This window comes from Choloepus didactylus, chromosome 11, assembly GCF_015220235.1.
Source record: "Choloepus didactylus isolate mChoDid1 chromosome 11, mChoDid1.pri, whole genome shotgun sequence".
NCBI classification, from domain to species: Eukaryota; Metazoa; Chordata; class Mammalia; order Pilosa; family Megalonychidae; genus Choloepus; species Choloepus didactylus.
In genome coordinates this window covers 47,712,801-47,731,501 of record NC_051317.1, presented here as the reverse complement: position 1 = coordinate 47,731,501, position 18,701 = coordinate 47,712,801, and the positions used below count along the sequence as shown (strand labels likewise).

General features: G+C 36.0%; 1 protein-coding gene across 3 annotated transcripts in view; it reads left to right on the top strand.

Moving 5' to 3' along the window:
* The window catches only part of CDH12 (cadherin 12), a 1,151,516-nt gene that overhangs the window by 876,940 nt on the left and 255,875 nt on the right, over positions 1–18,701 (top strand). The window lies entirely within an intron of this gene.

Below are 18,701 nucleotides of genomic sequence, written 5' to 3'. Positions count from 1 at the left end.
CAGGACATGCAATGAAGATTGCATGAACTTCCCTGAGGGCAGAAGCAAGTCAGTGGCGGTAGGTGTTGTCACATGGATTTACCACAAATGCATTTGAAATTGTGTATGTGACCTGATCAGGCATTCGAAGACCATATTCTCTCCTTGACCTGAGAAATCAGCTCAGAATAGTTCACTTAGATTTAAATTTTTAGTGTGCCTACTCAGGGCTGCAAATCTGCTATTTGGTTTCTGTTATATTTTTCAGAGCTGCGTCTTTTATTCTGTGCTAAGATTGCTAGAGATTTGTAACTACAACTGGGAAAAGGCGTGTCTTTTTAGAGAGGAGCCCCTGAAAATGGAAGAAAGGTGTTTTAAATTGTGCCTTGATTTTACAAGGGGAAAAAAACAAAGGTAATGATTTGTGCAACCTAAGATGATAATATGTAGAATATAAGTGTATTACCTCAGTGCTTATTTCAGGTAGCTTGGAAATATCTACATGAACTTATGACCCTCTGTTCCTCTTTATTGCGGAAACAGCATCCTTAAAGCAAGTACATACTTACCTCTACATTAAGGAGAAAATCCTGTTTTATTTGATAAACAATTAGGGCTTACCTTGTGCTGATTAGGAAAATGGGGAAGGCTGCAGAGTCAGAACCCCCAAATAAGTCCATAGCTACTGCTTGAAGACAAGAATAGATCTGGAAACTTGGGAGAGGGGGTAGGTGCGTGATAAAACAACGTGGGTCCCAGATTTGGAGGTAGTGGGTAGAGCATACTTTTGTGTGCTTTTAGGAAGTTTTAAAAGAATAGGCTCTTTAAAATGTTTTGCCAAGTGCCATTACTGAAATATCCCATTGTTTATTCAAAAGACTCCAGTAAAATCTTCAATTGATTTCCAATGCACCCCCACCATTGTTTATACCAGAAGGTATGTCTTTTGAATGTGAGACCATGAGTTAGACCAGAACCACATTTACATGATACGCTTGAACCACATTTACATAACATGCTCTTTTCAAATTAAAAAAAAAAAAAAATATATATATATATATATATAAATTCACTTATGAAATAGATGCTAGAAATAAAATATCTCCATGTATTACATTTTTCCCCCCCTTCACCCTACCCCCCCCCCCCCCCCAGTAATCCATCCTGCACGTATGTAACCATGAAACACAGGAGACCCAGTTAGATTAATGGGGTCTGCTGCTCCTGCTGCTTCATGACCAACCCAAAGCTAATCAAAACTGCTGTGAACACAGAACTCATATTTATAGTCCTGAATCCCATTCCTAATTTCATCCTTCTTATTATATGTAAATGGTCCACTGTTCTATGTGACTTTGCCCAAAGACCATTATTTTCTGTATTTTGTTTTTCCCTGCTTCTAACCCTTGGTATTCCCATCTCTTTGTTATTTTCCTTGATACATCAGAATAATCTTTGGTCAACAGCAGATGAAGCCCACTGTGCCAGTTTGGATGTATTATGTCCACCAAAATGCCATTATCTTTGATGCAGTCTTGTGTGGGCAGGAAAGGTATTGGTGTTGATAAGGCTGGAGACTTTTGATTGGATGTTTCTGTGGAGATGTGATCACTCAGTTGAGGGCGAGATCTTTCACTGGATAGTTTCCATGGAGGTGTGGCCCCACCCATTCAGCGTGGGCCTTGATTAGTTTACTGGAGCACTATATAAGCTCAGACAGGAGAGAGCTTGCTACAGCCAAGAGGGACACTTTGAAGAACGCATAGGAGCTGAGAAGACAGGAGCTGCAGATGAGAGACAGTTTGAAGATGGCCGTTGAAAGCAGACTTTTGCTCCGGAGAAGATAAGAGAGGAAAAATGCTCCAAGAGCAACTAAGAGTGACATTTTTGAGGAACTGCAGCCGAGAGAGGAACGTCCTGGGAGAAAGCCATTTTGAAACCAGACGCCAGCCACACGTCTTCCCAGCTAACAGAGGTTTTCCAGAGCCATTGGCCATCCTCCAGTGAAGGTACCCGATTGCTGATGTGTTACCTTGGACATTTTATGGCCTTAAGACTATAACTGTGTAACTAAATAAACCCCCTTTTATAAATGCCAGTTCATTCCTGGTGTTTTGCATTCTGGCAGCGTTAGCAAACTAGAACATCCACTGTGGTATATGAGAGTGTAGCTACTGTTGGAGCAAATCTTTGCTTTTAATAGATATCTGTGTTGGTGGTATTCTCTAGGAAATAGCCACCCTTTCCATATTATGGAAAATGTTGCTATTTCATTTCCAATCAAAGGGAGGAATCAGCCAAATTAAAAAGAGGTATAGTGAAATAACTTCTTGTAATATGAAACAAAAGATTAAGCAATATTGGAAGAGTGACACAAAGCTTAATATGGAAATGTCAATTTAGCAATGATGTGTTGTATATCTTAAAAAGTGATAATATCCATCTGAAAATATGCTGAAACCTGAAATGAAAATTAATTGAAAGTTACAATGAATTAACTGCATAAATGAAGAATGGTGATGAGCAGGGTGGATAGAGATTTTAGAGTAAAATCAGTATGTAAGACCAATGGAATATATTTAGTTCCCTAAACTTGAAGAACATTCTAGTGAATATATGGATTGTTTAAGAGAAAGGTCACTCTGTTACTAACTTTTGCTACATCCAATAGGCCATGGAAGTAATATTTGAGATAAAGTGCTTTTACTCTGACCTAAGGAAATTACTTAATGATCCAGCTATTCCCTGACTCAAAGCTACTCCTTAGAGACAAATTTGGACTTTATGAATGTGGTCTCAGTTCTTTAAGATCACTAGAGTAACAATGAATTACAGTAATGTGCCCTCTTTAATATCCGATTATTATGCATCAGTAGGATATGCAGTTTAAGTTACTTTTCCTAGTGTGCTGACAGGTTTAGAGTATTTAAATCCATACTCACACTCGTATTGTCTTCCTCTCTGCTAAAATCAAACCATTTTGAGACAGTTGATTGGACAATCTATGACCAGATCCTTATGCCACGTTTTAGCATTCATCAATTGTGAATCATAAGTTATGTAGTAAGACCTACCACTTTATAAGCATTAAACAGTGCCAGGTGTTATACCTAGGGATTTGTATGCCTTATTTTACTTAATGATTACAATAACCTTGTGCAGTACTTTTTTTCTATTTGATATTATTTTGTTGTAAAAACAAAATAAATCCTGTCATCAGAAAGTATGAATTATGCACAGATTCTTAACAATGAAGTTAATAGCAATGATTTTTTTTATGCTTGGTAGCTTCTAAAATGTCTTTGGGAACCTCAAATCTCAGATGACCTGGTTAAGGATTTGGAATGTGCATTATATTATATGCATATATAATATATGATATGCTATATGATATACCATAAGATGTATATAATATACTATTCAAATGAGGGTCCCTGATTAAAGCAAAATGTGAACAATGCAGTTATCTCTTATCCACTGACAATTTAAAAAAAAAACTTAATATAAGCTTAAATAAAAGAGGGCCCACCTAAAGAAAATTAGGCTGCAGAATTAATAACACATTGACATGTATTCTCTTGTGTTTTTTTCCTTTGAACTCAATTTTGTTTTACAAGAAGTTGGGAGAGAAATCCTAAAATGAAATTTTGGTGGAATTTTGGGGCGTTTTTAAAACAGAGAATATCTTCTACACAGTCATACTTGAATAGTCCAACCCCAAGAAGAAAAGAAAAGACTTTGTCAATGGTGATCATTAATTTATTATGTCATTATTGTAACTTAGAAACTTAAATCTCCATACTTCCCTGTTGAAATGGAAGTACCTAGGAACCAACCAAGAAGTAATAAAGTAGATACATTCTCTCATCCCATGAGTCAACCATGACCAGAGAATACAGCTCAAACAGTAGACTAGGTATAGGGAAACTATGGTTGTTTTCTATCTGTGCTGCATAAACATTATCAGGAACTTGGAGACAGAATGCTGGTCATTTCCCACAGATCAAGACATTCTCCTGGCATAATCAAAGTGCAATAATTAAAATCAGGGAATCATCATTAATACATTATTGCAATCTAATCCTAAGACCCCATTCAAAAAGTTCATATTTAAAATCAAATATTGTATTTGGAAGTTGTGGTGGTTTGAAGCACTATGTACCCCAGAAAAGGGTGTTCTTAAATTTAATCCATTTTGTGGGTATGAACCTATTGGAAGTGGGATCTTTTGAGCAGGTTACTTCAGTTAAAAGGATGTGGCCCACCTCAATCAGCATGAGTCTTAATCCTATTACGGGAGTCCTTTATAAGTAAAAGGAAATTCAGACAGACAGAGTGAGAAAACCACAGAATCACGAAGCTGAAATTCAACAGACCCAGAAGGAACAGAGAACATGCCCCTTACTATGTGACAAACTAAGAACCAAGGATTGCCAGCAGCCAGCCCCAGAATGCCACACTCTGGGAAGACAACATCACCTTGATAACACCTTGATTTGGAAATTTTTTTCCAGACTTAAACCATAAATGAATAGATTCCCATTGTTTAACCTGACCCAATTTCATGGTACTTGCTTGAGCAGCCTAGAAAACTAAAACAGATGTCATGTCTATTTAGTTTCCTTCAATATGTTATTGTTATTTTCCTTTCCTTAACTTCTATAACCATAATAATTTTGAGTATCTTTGGCCAGTTATTTTGTAGAATGTCCCTCAATTTTGATCTGTGTTTACTCATGCATAAATTCAAATTATGCATCTTTTGCAAGTATCCCATATAATTGAGGCTTTGTTCTTCTCATTGTTTTCTACCAGGTAGAACATGACTTTGATTTGTCTCATTACTGATGATGTTCATTTTGAATACTTGATGAAGATGTTGTATTATTTATGTATTGCTGCATAACATATTGACCAAAAATTTACTGCCTTAAAACAAAATACATTTATTATCCATAGGTAGCATAGAAACTCACCCAGGAATGGCTTAGTGGTACCTCTGGCTCAAGGACTCTCAAGAGGTTGCAGCTGAGCTGTTGACTGGGACTGTAGTCTCATGTAAAGGATTAATTAGGGGAGTCAGGACTCTGCTTCCATGTTTAATCATATGACAGACCCCAGCCCTTTGCTCTGTGCAGTTTTCTCCAGAGTTGCCTCACAATACAGCATCTGGTTTCCCCCTGGAAGAACAATCCAAGAGAGAACCAGGGAGAGAGAGAGAGAGAGAGAGAGAGAGAGAGAGAGAGAGAGAGAGAGAGAGAGAGAGAGAGAAAGAGAGAGAGAGAGAGAGAGAGAGCACGGCTATGAGGGAACCCACAGTCTACCGAAATTTGGACATCACATTCCATCACTTCTACCTCATTCTATTTTTTAGAAGCAAGCCACATGTATGTCACTCACATAGTCAGTGAGTGGGACCAAATGCTGATATGAGATGGCACAAAGTGATCTAGGAAGGAAAGGGTTGATAAGCCCACCTTCATTTTTGCCAAAATATTGTTTTTTGAAATTTCTTTTCCATTCAGGCAAGTAGCTTTCCTAGTCTTACTGTCAGTTAGAGAGAGAGAGAGGAACTCGGTGGTAGTATGTTCTAGTCATGAAGCATGAGGGTGTTGAACTTATTAAGAGTCCAAATCCCTGCTCTATCATTTCCTAATTGTGTGTATTTTGATAAGCTATTTAACCTCTCTGTAATTCCATTTCCTCACCTACAAATGAGGAATGATAGTATTTGATTCCCAGGGTTTTTCAAGTAGTAATGTATGTGCAAAAAATGTATGTGTGGCACTTAGCACAATCCCTGGGATAGTACAACCAGTAACTGGGGAAAGATGCTGTAAATAGTTTGAGGTTAATTCTCAGGAAACCAGCAGAAAAAAACCCTAACTTGTGGAGGTTCCAGCTAATTATCTTACTCCTTTTTCTCATAGTCCCTCCTTCTGACACACATGCTGAAGATTTTCCATCGTCTTTCTGTAAAGTAAACCAGGTGTAAACTGGCTTGAAATAAATCTAGTATACTTTCTATCTTAATTTACATTTTCTTTGGTATTGAGGACTTTTCACCTTAATGTGTGGCGAAAAGCTATTGATTTGTAAGAAACACCAATTATAAGGTACCGTTTGCTTCACAATCAGCTGGGTTTCTTTAATACATTTGGTGAAATTGAGCAAGGCCTGGCAAAGCCTCTGGTGCCAGCAGTGAAATGTCCACAGCACACAGCATGGCAGGACCATTTTCAGGGCCAAAGGATGTTATGAGTGTGTTCAGGGAGCACTTTCTTCCTCCGTTTGATTCTGATGTTTTTATTAGTGGTGCGGTTGTAAAGGTAATGCTATTGACAGCTTTTGTGTGGCCTTGAGAGAAGTGTATGAATTGTTTCAGTAGTAGGAAAGTGTGTCCCTAAACAGAAACCATACTGCACTGATAGTTGCTTTAGCAGTCACTGATCAGCAATAAATGTTAAAAATTAGCAAGAAGTCTCCCGTTTATTCCTAACCACCAAATGACTCTAAGCATTAAATATATTTTAGCAAGAGTTGCTTTTTGGCCATGGAGTGGTTCAAAGCATTAAACATATTTTCAAAGTATTACTTTTCCCCCTAGCCTCCAAGTGGTTGTAAACATTAAATATGTTTTATAAAAAAACTGCTTTGCCAGCTACTGGCAGGATAGCTATGAACATCATTTTTCTTTAAAGTTGCCTTCCAGCTGCAGGACTGTTTTCCTCTTATTTGCTCTTTTCTATTTATATTTTGTACACAAAAGCAAGCAAGAGGCTACCTTGGCCCAATTGTCTCTTGCTTTATGATAAGTGATCATGAGAGAGCTGTTGCACCTGTATAAAATCCTGCTGGCAATAAGAGCTCTCCGAGGTTCAATTGCTTGCATTGGATATTCCACATAGATGTCAGTTACATTTTCCAATCTAATTTTTGTTTCTGCTGTTCAGTGTGCAATGCATTTAGAGATAAAGGCAGGCATGAACTCACCTTAGTATTAAGGAAAAGAGCTCCAAGAAACCAGACACTGATAGATTATACCCATCGATCAACGTGAAAATATTCCATGAAATACACACAGACTCAAAGAAAGGCAAAATGGCAGGACTGAAAAGTTAATGTGATCTTTAACCCAAACATGATGAAGGACTTGAAATCTATGTCTGGAAATAACTCAGTGTGACAACCGCATGCAATTCAAAGACAGTGAAGAGCCTGATGCTATATAAGGGTCAATCCAGGCCCTAGCTCAGGAAATCTGTCCATTTTAACCAAATTCACAATGAAAATCAATTGTAGCACCAGAGTCAGTTGCAAATGAATCAGATCTATCATCCCAGGCACAATAATATCATCAAGTCAAACAGTTAGTAAATAGGCTTTAATTTCCCCAGGGTCCAAGTGTTTTTGAAATTGTGTAATATTATAGTTTTTAATATTAAATTTTTTTCTAGGTACATACTCTACAAATGCATATATTTATAGGATTTCTATCATGTACCAGGCACTGCTTTAGGTACTGGGAATAGAATAGTGAGCAAAACAGATAAAAATCTCCCTGTCCTCAGGAAACTTTCATTCCAAAGAACTAGTGCAGGGGCAGTAAAGAGCGCTCTTGGGCCAAAGCCAGCCTGTCACCTGTTTCTCTAAATGAAGTTTTATTTGAGCACAGTCACAATCATTCATTTACGCATTGTCTATGTCTGCTTTGCATTACAATGGCAGAGTTGGTGACGGGGATCATGTGGGTAGTACAGACTAAAATATTAACTCACTGGCCCTCTGCAGGAAAAATTTCTTGACCCATGATCCAGTGGATTGAGAATCAAAGAGGAGCCTAAAGACATGATAAATATTTTTATTTAAATATTTTTATAACTATAAAAAAAGAAGAATGTTTGCTCTGGAAAATACCTCTTTAAGAAGGAAAATAAAAAGTAGAAATGGCAAGATCAGGAATAAAATGAAGAGTAGAGGCAAGTCCCATACTAACATATTGTGGCATAGAATCAGATGATCCCATTAAGTCCCTGCTGAAAAGGTTGGCTTGATTTGTATTGCAATCACTTAAATAAACACTGTCTTAAAGTGTTAATTACACATGATAAACTTTTTTTCCTTCAAAAATAATGCTTCTCACCTTATTTTGAAAATGAAGGCTAAAAATGTAAACTTTGGGGGTGCAACATTCCTTTCCCATAAGCTTTCTCAAAATTCATAAGTTGGTTGCCTTGCTAAGATATAAGTAAGTGGAAGAAAAATTGAAATTTATTAAAAGCAACTTTAAAAACAATAATAATCAATATTAATAATCAAATAAATGTTACAGGGAATATAGCAGGCTAGGGTGAATGTGTTAAGGATGATACTATTTCCATTTCTGACCAAGAAACTAAAACTTGAAAATAAAAATCAGAACCAGCGACTTTACAAATAATTAACAAAAATGAATACTAAAATATGATAAAATTTGTTTAACTGGCAATGGTAGTAGAAATTAAAAAAACATGCCATTTAAACTGTCATCCATATTAATTCTAATTCTGAGAAAAACATTGTAATGGGATAATTTCATGAAATGCTTTGATGGCAAGAAAATGTCAAAATATGATTAGCTACTACACAATTCAAATTAGACAAGAAAGCAACTGGGGACTGCCGGCTTATCCAGAGGTTATGTTCCATACCTTTCTTTCTTCTCTTTTTGCTTGTTTTTAATCAAGTATAAGTTGTTTGACAGTGAAATGATTAATAGTGAAAATATTGCTATCACAGGAATTTAGTAAAAACTGCACTATAAATGGAGAAAACACATTTTTATTTTTATGAGACTTTAAGAAATATAACTACCATTTATGAAATAATCGTCATATTCTTAGAAATAATATTTTTCCTAAATTATGTTAAGTGCCTATCTAGCTAAAGGCCTGATTTAGAAGCAACTCACACATATGATTATGTTTAGATTTCAGCTGTCAAATATGATCACGTGTTAAACTAAGGTCAACTTCTATTAGCTATTTTTATTACTGCCAGTCAGAATTGATATTCTAGAATTCTACAAGGTCATGTAAATTTTACTGCCTGTATTTCTGTATTTCATATCCTTCTTTCTCTTTTTTAAGTAATCTGGTATATACCTAAGCTAACAATTGATTCTACAAATATAAATACAAATGTGATTATGAAGAGTTCCTTTTCTAATAGGTTTCAGCTTTATACAAATGATTGCTTACTTATAATGTATAGACGTTTCTCTTTTGTGTTTTTTTAACATACAGGATATTTATGAACGTTAGCAGATCCCTACTCCCAATCACAAAGAACACCTCCCATATGTTAATCTCTAGCATACCAACCACTGGCTTAGCTTAATGGGGAAATTATTAGAGAAAATAGTTTTGAGTGTTTTTCCTACAAGAGGAAGATTATGATTTGGCAAATAGCAGAAGAAATAAGGCTTCTAAGTAATATTTTACAGGTCCATATATTTGTTTATCATGAGGGAGACTTATGGGAAGTATCTACTAAAGAACTAGTAAGACTAACAAGAGCAGGAATAAAAGAGTATTTGCAGAACACTGCTATGAAGTAATCGTGCTAATTCTAGAAAGGCAGAATGTTGTACAGAATATAAATGGGCCCTGAAGTAGGCATCGGATTCAAATATTAATGAAGTTTAGGGGAGTGTTTATGTTTCTTTTTTGTAAAGCTTATATGGTAAGAAATATGTGTCTCCAAACTATTGTTATAAGGATTGGAAGAGTGTCATTTGTAAAACAGATAACTCCTAGAAAGGCTTGGATTAATGTTAGTCATTTCCACTTTCCTTCAGCAGCTTTTTCTCCTTGAGGGCTTTAGATTGAAAAAGAATAAGAGTATTCATTTTTTTTTTATTTTTCTACCCAATAATCATAATTAACACTAGCAAATCACATAAGAAAGTCATTTCTAGAAACCTCTACTTTCAAGAATGCATATATTCTTAGCAAAATATTATTTTTATGAAATATTTAAATAGAGCCTCAGAAAAGAAGAAATGAGGTATGATTTGCTTAAAGAATATGGAAACACTTTGCAAACAATATGTATAGAGGATAAAAAAAGTAATTCCTTATGGTTCAAATTCATAATAATGGACTAAACAGACACATTTATTATCTGCCTTTTTAATCTCTGGGTTTATATCTTCCATCAGATTTAGGAAGTTTTCAGTCATTGTTTCCTTGAATACTTGTTTATTTCCATTCTCTCTTCTTCTGGGACTCAGATTACAATAATGTTAGCTTTTTTGTTATTTTTCCACAGGTCTTCAAGGCTCTGCTTACTTTTAATTCTTTCAGTTAATTTTCTCTGTTGCTCAAATTCAGTAGATTTGATTGGTCTGTCTTCAAGTTCACTGATTCTATCTTTTGTTGTTGCCATTCCACTGCTGCATCCATACAGTGAGTGTTTTATTTCTGTTATTGTAATTTTCAATAATTTCCGTTTGATTCATTTTTATAACTTCTAAACCTTTCTCGAAATAATCTATTTTTGCTTTTTCAAAAGAATTCATAATTGCTTATTTAAGCATTTTTATGATGGCTGTTCTAAAATCCTTGTCAGTTGATTCCAACCTTTGACTAATCCTGGTGTTGGCATCTGTCGATTGTCTTTTCTAATGCAAATTGTGATTGTCCAGGTTCTTGGTGTGATGCATAATTTTCACCTGTTTCCTCCATATGCATATAAAGAGATTTATTTTAAGAAACTGTCTCACCAGATTGAGGGAACTGACAGTCTGAAATCCATAGGGCAGGCCAGCAGGCTTTATATTCTAGTAAGATTGACATTTTAATCTTGAGTCTAAAACCTGTAAGGGAAGCCAGTAGGCTGGAAACTCAGAGAAGAGTAGATGGTGTAAACTTGAAACAGAATTCCTTCTGTCTCTGGAAATCATAGCTTTCTGCACCTAAAGCCTTCAACTAATTGGACAAGACTCACATTTTCAAAGGTAATCTTCACTTAAACTCAACTCTGTTTAGATCCTTAACATATCTACAAAATACCTTTACAGCAACATTTAGGCCAGTATGTGACTAAAAAACTGGACACCAGAGCTTAGCCAAATTGGTAAAATTAACCATCATAGGCAATGAATCTCCTGTGTTTGTTGCCTCTGAGTGGGGGTGTAATCTAAGTTCCCTGGCCCTGCTGACCAGGGAGGGGGATTGTGAGGGCTGACTTGCACTGCCTGGTGGCTGTGGTGCAGGAAGCTTTGCAAGAACCTGAACTGAGAATCGGAGAGCCTATAGCAAGTTCTTACTTTTATACGTTTTTAACTTTATGGCCCAAATAGCCCATGCCAGCTTCCCACCATGGGAAACATAGATGGTAGCATTGCATATTAGTTCAGGATGAGAACCCTAGGGCCAGAAGGTCAAGAGTTTGACTGGCAGTGACACATTTAATTGTGAATGTACCCATAGATATACAATATCTATGGGTACAAATCTAGATGTTCCCCATTTGTGTCTCAATATTCTTGTCTATGAATGTGGGAGATCATGGTTCCTAGGGCTGCTGTGAAAAAATCAAGGACTTAATAAAGACAATTACTTTGTTCAGGACCATTCTGTCTCCACTGTTGTCTCAGAATAATTGTATGTATTATCCTCATTTGCTCTCAGATGTGTCCCAGTTTAGATAATAAGTTATATAATTCCCTTACTTGCAGCTTTTTTTTTCTTTTTTGCATAGCAAATATATATTCAGTCAGTCCTTCGAATTCCTTGAACTCGATGTCATCAGCATTCTTTATTCTGCTGAATGCCAAATGACACGTTCTATTGAAAGACAATTTCAAACAGTGAATTTGAGCAGAAATATGTAGTTAAATTTTCTAGTGATATAAACCAGGCAGGTGTTTTGCTGTGCTAGAAAGAGCACTAAACTGGTATTCAGGAAAAATATATAACTATGTTTAGAATAATGTAACTTTTAGTTCTAATCTCAGATAGGGATATAGTTAAAGCTGTTTTCTCCTTTGTAAAAGGATGTTTTTTGGAATAAATCTATAAACAGCCTTCCACAATTTGATTCTGAAATTGTGCCTATATAGACATAGATATTGATACGGATATATAGATACAGTGATGGATATAGCAGATACTGTGCTGCTTAGAATCTACTATGTCCCCCCACAAAAGCCATGTTCTTTTAATCCAGTCTTGTGGGTGAAGACTTCTTATGGGTGGGATCTTTTGATTAGGTTGTTTCCACGGACATGTGACCCACCCAACTGTGGGTGGGACCTTTTCATTAGATTATTTCCATGGAGGTGTGACCCCACCCATTCAAGGTGGGTCTTGATTACTTTACTGGAGCCCTTAAGAGGGCTCAGGGGCTGACACAGACCCAGAAGCTTGGTTATGCAGACAAAATGACATTTGGAGATGTTAAACTAAGAGCTGAAGCCCAGAGTTTGTCCCAGAGAAGCTAAGAGAGGACCCTCAAACTCTCAGAGAGAAACACCCTGGGAGAACAAGCAAGGATGCAAAGGTCCTAGAGAGAGAAGCTAAGAGAGACAGAAGTCCAGAGACATTTTGGAGAAAGCCGTTTTGAAACTAGAATCCAGGAGCAAAGGACCAGCAGATGCCAGCCCCATGCCTTCCCAGCTGACAGAGGTGTTCTGGATGCCATCAGCCTTTCTTCAGTAAAGGTATCCTCTTATTGATGCCTTAGTTTGGACATGTTTATGGCCTTAGAACTGTAAATTTTTAACCTTATAAATCCTCTTTATAAAAGCCAATCCATTTCTTGCATTTTTCATAATAGCAGCTCTAGCAAACCAGAACAGATAGACATACAGATACAGACCGTAACCTTAAACTTTAATATTTGTATAATTAATTTTCAGGGCTGGTTTTAGGAGTGTGTGATGTGTGCTTTTACACAGAGCCCTGCGCTCAGAAGTGTCCTGTATTTGGATAAATGCTCTTCTGTCCTTATCATGAAATTCTTAATAATTTTGATCAAGGGGTCCCATAATTTAATTTTGTACTGGGTCTTGCAAATTATGCAGCTGTTAATTTGTTAATGAAACTTCACATTAGAAAACTACCAAATTAATAAGGCAATGATTAAGAAGACACTTCCTGCAGTTAATTATTAAATTTGAAACCATTTTTTCACAGCAAGTGTAATGATATTAACTCCAATTTTCCATTTCTTTAATTGTATCTGTTCTTAGAAGTGTAACTACAGTCCATTTTTGAGTGGCTATACTAGGCAGCGAAATAGCAAAAGAAAGTAGGTGCAAAGTATAATACAAGGATGTAATCTTAAAGTAATAACATATCCTCAGATGGCCCTTTTGCACATTGGCATTGACTAGTGTGTTTTGATAAGTCAAAATTTAATAGATTAAAACTGTAAGTTCAAATTTTCTTCCTACATACCAGTATTGATTGGTTAGGAGTATTACAAAATAATACTGACTGGGGAAAAAATCAAATTTAAATTTTAAACATATGTCAGTAACTGGTTGTCTAAAATTTTAAGCATAAATTCTTTAAATGAAATATTATGTAAATAGACCTACTTAACTTTTTACAGTAAACTCTACATTTTTGAGTTAGCTTTAAATAGCCAAAAGTATATAATATATATATATAGAAATGTGTAAATTCTTTGTGCTCTACCATGTATCTTGCATACAAGTTATTGACAATACATTAAAGGATCATCTGGGGATTTCCCATTTCTTTAGTCTAAAATACTGGGATTATACATTGCCATGACTCTTGCATTTTATTCTAGCTAGTGTAGCAAATCGAGAAAAGACTGTGTTTAAACTTCCAAAGGAAAGACACAATTAAACAGGTATAAAATGGGAGTTAATATTGTCAGTATTGCTGTGAAAAATGTTCAGGAATTAGAATATATACAGATACATATATATGTATTTATGTGCATGTATACATACATGTATTCACAAATACATGATTATATATGCATATGGATACATATATTCTTTTTTAAATATTCATTTTATTGAAATATATTCACATACCATGCAGTCATACAAAACAAATCATACATTCGATTGTTCACAGTACCATTACATAGTTCTGCATTCATCACCAAAATCAATCCCTGACACCTTCATTAGCACACACACAAAAATAACAGGAATATTAATTAAAGTGAAAAAGAGCAATTAAAGTAAAAAAGAACACTGGGTGCCTTTGTTTGTTTGTTTGTTTGTTTCCTTCCCTCATTTTCTACTCATCCATCCATAAACTAGACAAAGGGGAGTGTGGCCCTTATGGCTGTCCCAATCCCATTGTCACCCCTCATAAGCTACATTTTTATACAATTGTCTTCAAGACTCATGGGTTCTGAGTTGTAGTTTGATGGTTTCAGGTATCTACCGCCAGCTACCCCAATTCATTAGAGCCTAAAAAGGGTTATCTATATTGTACATAAGAGTGCCCACCAGAGTGACCTCTTGGCTCCTTTTGTAATCTCTCTGCCACTGAAGCTTATTTCATTTCCTATTATTTCCCCCTTTTGGTCAAGAAGATGTTCTCCATCCCACAATGCTGGGTCTACATTCCTCCCCGGGAGTCATATTCCACATTGCCAGGGAGATTCACTCCCCTGGGTGTCTAATCCCATGTAGGGGGGAGGGCAGTGATTTCACCTTTCAAATTGGCTTAGCTAGAGAGAGAGGGCCACATCTGAGCAACAAAGAGGTATTTGGGAGGAGGCTCTTAGGCACAATTATAGGGAGGCCTAGCCTCTCCTTTGCAGCAACAGTCTTCCCAAGGGCAAGTCCTGTGGTAGAGGGCTCAACCCATCAAACCACCAGTCCCCTATGTCTGTGGGCACATTAGCAACCATCAAGGTGGGGCAGGCCAATACTCCTGCTTTCCCCACCAGGTCTTCCAGGGGGCTCTGCATATTTTTTCCTTTTTTTTTTTTTTTTTTTTAACTTTTTTTTAAATCAACTATACAAAAAATTTCAAAAATTTCAAAAATTTCAAAAAACATGCAATAAAAGAACATTTGAAACAGACTATAACAAGGGAGTAAGAAAAAGACAACTAACCTAAGATAAGTACTTTACTTCCAACAAGTTCCTACTCTACCCAAAGAAAGTAACCTAAAATAGTAACATTTCTGTGAACTTGTTCCTACAATACCCATTAGAAATTAACAGACCATAGTCATTCGTGGGCATTCCCTGAACGTAAAATTTACCCATGATAGCTTATCTGTTCTTATTGGATTATCTTTCCCCCTTCCTTAATTGCTCTCTGTCTCTAGTTCCCCTACATTCTACATTATAAACCATTTGTTTTACATTTTTCAAAGTTCACATTAGTGGTAGCATATAATATTTCTCTTTTTGTGCCTGACTTATTTCACTCAGCATTATGTCTTCAAGGTTCATCCATGTTGTCATGTTTCATGACATCGTTCCTTCTACTGCCATGTAGTATTCCATCGTGTGTATATACCATGTTTTATTTATCCACTTATCTGTTGAAGGACACTTGGGTTGTTTCCATCTCTTGGCAATTGTGGCTAATGCTGCTATGAACATTGGCGTGCAGATATCTGTTCGTGTCACTGCTTTCAGATCTTCCAGGTATATACCGAGAAGTGCAATCGCTGGATCAAAGGGTAACTCTATATCTAGTTTTCTAAGGAACTGCCAGACTGACTTCCAGAGTGGCTGAAACATTATAAAGTCCCACCAACAATGAATAAGAGTTCCAATTTCTCCACATCCCTTCCAGCATTTGTAGTTTCCTGTTTGTTTAATGGCAGCCATTCTAATTGGTGTGAGATGGTATCTCATTGTGGTCTTAATTTGCATCTCTCTAATAGCTAGTGGAGCTGAACATTTTTTTCATGTGTTTCTTTGCCATTTGTATTCCCTCTTCAGAGAACTGTCTTTTCATATCTTTTGCCCATTTTATAATTGGGCTGTCTGTACTATCGTCATTGAGTTGTAGGATTTCTTTATATATGCAAGATATCAGTCTTTTGTCAGATACATGGCTTCCAAATATTTTTTGCCATTGAGTTGGCTGCCTCTTTACCTTTTTGACAAATTTCTTGGAGGTACAGAAACTTCTAAGCTTGAGGAGTTCCATTTATCTATTTTTTCTTTTGTTGCTTATGCTTTGAGTGTAAAAACTAGGAAGTGGCAGCTTAATACAAGGTCTTAACAAGGTTTCCCTACATTATCTTCTAGGAGTTTTATGGTACTTTCTTTTATATTGAGATCTTTGGTCCATTTTGAGTTAATTTTTGTGTAGGGTGTGAGGTAGGGGTCCTCTTTCATTCTTTTGGATATGGATATCCAACTCTCCCAGCCCCATTTGTTGAAAAGACCATTATGACCCAGTTCAGTGACTATGGGGGCCTTATCAAAGATCAGTGGGCCATAGATCTGGGGGTCTATCTCCAAATTCTCAATTCAATTCCATTGATCTATATGTCTGTCTTTGTGCCAGTGCCATGCTGTTTTGACTACTGTGGCTTTATAATAAGCTTCAGAGTCAGGGATTGTAAGTCCCCCCACTTTGTTTTTCTTTTTTAGAGTGTCTAGCAATTTGAGTTATCTTCCCTTTCCAAATAAATTTGATTACTAGCTTTTCCAAGTGTGCAAGTAGGTTGTTGGAATTTTGATTGGAATTGCATTGAATCTGTAGATGAGTTTGGGTAGAATTGACATCTTAATGACATTTAGCCTTCCTATCCATGAATATGGAATATTTTTTCATCTTTTAAGGTCTCTTTCTATTTCTCTTAGTAGAGCTATGTAGTTTTCTTTGTATAGGTCTTTTACATCTTTGGTTAAGTTTATTTCTAGGTATTTGATTTTTTTAGTTGCTATTGAAAATGGTATCTTTTTCTTGAGTGTCTCTTCAGTTTGTTCATTTCTAGCATATAGAAACTTTACTGACTTATGTGCATTAATCTGGTATCCCACTACTTTTATTTCTAGGTACTTGATTTTTTTAGTTGCTATTGAAAATGGTATCTTTTTCCTGAGTGTCTCTTCAGTTTGTTCATTTCTAGCATATAGAAACTTTACTGACTTATGTGCATTAATCTGGTATCCCACTACTTTGCTAAATTTGTTTATTAGCTCTAGTAGCTGTATCATTGATTTCTCAGGGTTTTCCATAAATAAGATCATATCATCTGCAAATAGTGACAGTTTTACTTCTTCCTTTCCAATTTGGATGCCTTTTATTTCTTTGTCTTGCTGAAGTGCCCTGGCTAGCACTTCCAGCACAATGTTGAAAAACAGTGGTCATAGCAGGCATCCTTGTCTTTTTCCTGATCTTAGAGGGAAGGCTTTCAGTCTCTCACCATTGAGTACTATGCTGGCTGTGGGTTTTCATATATGCTCTTTATCATATTGAGGAAGTTTCCTTCAATTCCTACCTTTTGAAGTGTTTTTATCAAAAAGGGATGTTGGATTTTGTGGAATGCTTTTTCAGCATCTATTGAGATGACCCTTTGATTTTTCCCTTTTAATTTGTTGTAATACATTGATTTTGTTATGTTGACCCATCCCTGCATGCCTGGAATGAACCCCACTTGGTCGTGGTGTATGATTTTTTTAATGTGTCTTTGGATTCGATTTGCAAGTATTTTGTCGAGAAATTTTGCATGTATATTCATTCGGGAGATTGGTTGGTAGTTTTCTTTTTTTGTAGCATCTTTGCCTGGTTTTGGTATTAGATTGATGTTGGCTTCATAAAATGAATTAGGTAGTGTTCCATTTTCTTTGATGTTTTGAAAGAGTTTAAGTAAGATTGGTGTCAGTTCTTTTTGGAAAGTCTGATAGAATTCCCCTGTGAAGCCATCTGGCCCTGGGCATTTATTTGTGGGAAGCTTTTTGATGACTGATTGGAGCTCTTTGCTTGTGATTAGTTGGTTGAAGTCTTCTGTTCCTTCTCTGGTCAGTCTAGGTTGTTCATATGTTTCCAGGAAATTGTCCATTTCCTCTACATTATCCAGTTTGTTGGCATACAGTTGTTCATAGTATTCTCTTATAATTTTTTTAATTTCTTTAGGATCTGCAGTAATGTCACCTTTCTCATTCATTATTTTGCTTATATGGGTCTTCTCTCTTTTTGATTTTGTCAGTCTAGCTAGGGGCTTGTCAATCCTGTTGATCTCAAAGAACCAACTTTTGGTGTTATTTATCCTCTCTATTGTTTTTTTTGTTCTCTATGTCATTTCTTTCTGCTTTAATCCTTATTATTTCTTTTCATCTACTTGGTTTAAGATTGATTTGCTGTTCATTTTCTAGCTTCTTCAGTTGATCCATTAGTTCTTTGATTTTAGCACTTTCTTCCTTTTTAATATACGCGTTTAGTGCTATAAATTTCACCTCAGTACTGCTTTTGCTGCATTCCATAGGTTTTGGTATGTTGTGTTTTCATTTTCATTCGTCTCTATGTATTTAGTAATTTCTCTTGCTGTTTCTTCTTTAACCCACTGATTGTTTAGGAGTGTGTTGTTTAACCTCCAGGTGTTTGTGAATTTTCTAAGTCTCTGATGGTTATTGAGTTCTAATTGTATTTCCTTGTGGTCAGAGAATGTGCTTTGAATAATTTCAATTTTTTTAAATCTATTGAGGCTTGTTTTATGTCCCAGCATATGATCTATTCTGGAGAAAGTTCCATAAGCACTAGAGAAGA